Below are 1,931 nucleotides of genomic sequence, written 5' to 3'. Positions count from 1 at the left end.
AAGATCTGCTTGTCATTGGTTACAAAAGTAAACAATGATCAGAATTACTGATGCTAAGTATTACAGTTAGCGTCCTGTCAAAACCAGGACGTCGTTTAACCCAGAATGGACAAATTTAATTTATGACCAAAGGTAGTGGAGATCGAAACCATGGTTTCTGCCACTTTGTCGATGCGATGTGGGCGTAAGCAGTCGAGGAAAAGCTGCAATTGAACAGCGTGCGAGTACAGATTGACATAAAAGTAATGACCGTGCAGCAGCGAACTTATGAAGTTTTGTCGCCCCTGGATGCTAAAATAACTTGTGCAGAGCTGCAAGGTGGACTATACTAAAAAACATCACTTGTCCTATGGAAGTGTAGACTGTGACGTGAAAGTGGATTTCAGTGATTGGCTCATAGCTAAAGGGATGACCATAAAGACAGGTCTGCTGCACACACAAACACTTAAGATTATCAAGACGCCAATCTGTGTGTTTGTCTTTTGTGTTGTTCTCCCTTCAACCAGCAGGAGGCGCCTGGTTCTGGTTCACCTTCTCACACACCTGCTGACGGTTACCTCGTTAAAGGAGTGCTCTTAAGCTGCTGATTGCCACTACCTCGACGCCAGAGTGTTTGCCAGTTTTTGCTGAGTAAGACTGAGATAAGTTCCCAAAAGACTGAAGAGCCTCAGTCTTTTGGGAACTTATCTTTGTCATGATTTAATTAAAGGTCTGACCCAAAATGCAGAAGTCCAAACAGAGAGACACAGATGAAAAGTTTAACAGNGCTGTGCTGAATATGTTCTTGTTCTAAACAGAAATAAACCGAAGCAAGTCTGATCTCTTCGACTCTTCATTCCACGACTGTTACATCTGGTGCCGTGACCCGGATCCATTGGTTAGCCGCTGCCGACCGCCGAGGGTTCAGCTGTGTGCCAGTGACGCTGATGTCATCAAGTTGGTCGGCCTGTGGATCCTGCTCATTGTTGTTGAGGTTGCGATCACTTTTCTGAACACAGAGACTTAAGACATATATCAAACCACTATATTAGTTAGATTAAAGCCATTTTTTGTGTATGTGAATAGTGAAACTATTTTGGTTTAATTTTTTTTATTACTGCTTTTTTACTGTGTGAAGTATGGCAGGCAGAGGTCATAGTACCTTTAATGTTTTCACACCAGTAGTTGGGCGTGGCAGAGGGCTGTTAGCCCAGAGTAGTACTCACGTGATTGATGAGGGGTCATCAGAAACAGAAGAGATTATTGAAATACCTCCATTAGAGCCCCAGTTTTCCACCCCTGTAAATAATAATGAAAACACCATACGACAGTTACGCGACCTCATTGGTGAGATAGGGAGCCAAATAGGTGAGGCCATTACCAGCCGTCTGTTAGACAGCGGATCTCATGTTACTCTAGAGAAGCCTCCACCATCACAGTCTGCACGGAGTGAAACATCCAACACAGTGTTTGATCTCTCAAAAATGAGCCTGGTGGTGAAATCAGACATTAAAGAGCCTCCTATCTATCGTGGTGATGGTGATGATAGGATCTCTGTTCATGAGTGGATAGAAATAATGGAGGTCTACCTGCGCAAAAAGGGATTCCCAGCTGAGGACAAAACTGATGAAATCCTGAACCACCTGCTTGGCAAGGCAAAAAGCATTGTTAAGATCGGATTAAAGAGTGCTCCTTCCACCACACCTGTAAACCCTGAGGCAGTTTATAGCATTCTGAGGCGCTATTTTAGCGACATTCCTGGATCTTGCTTACCACTGGCTGATTTTTATGCTACTCAGCCGATGGCTAATGAGACACCAGTAGACTACTGGGTTAGACTTAACACAGCTGCTGAAAACGCTGACAAACACTTGAAAGATCAAGGAAGCAGCCTGAATAAAATGGATACAGAGATAGCAATGATGTTCATCAGAAATTGTCCTGATTCTAGT

General features: G+C 43.6%; 1 protein-coding gene across 1 annotated transcript in view; it reads left to right on the top strand.

Moving 5' to 3' along the window:
• Positions 1-772: 772 nt before the first annotated feature.
• The window catches only part of LOC107102887, a 6,563-nt gene continuing 5,404 nt past the window's right edge, over positions 773-1,931 (top strand). Inside the window, exon 1 of the mRNA XM_015402340.1 lies at positions 773-973. The gene's annotated coding sequence lies outside the window, so the exon portion shown is untranslated. The remainder of the gene's footprint in view (positions 974-1,931) is intronic.

The sequence above is a fragment of the Cyprinodon variegatus genome, unplaced genomic scaffold (assembly GCF_000732505.1).
Source record: "Cyprinodon variegatus isolate N-32 unplaced genomic scaffold, C_variegatus-1.0 Scaffold1337, whole genome shotgun sequence".
Lineage (NCBI taxonomy): Eukaryota > Metazoa > Chordata > Actinopteri > Cyprinodontiformes > Cyprinodontidae > Cyprinodon > Cyprinodon variegatus.
Note: the sequence above shows the minus strand (reverse complement) of the source record. Positions and strands in the feature narration are given on the sequence as shown.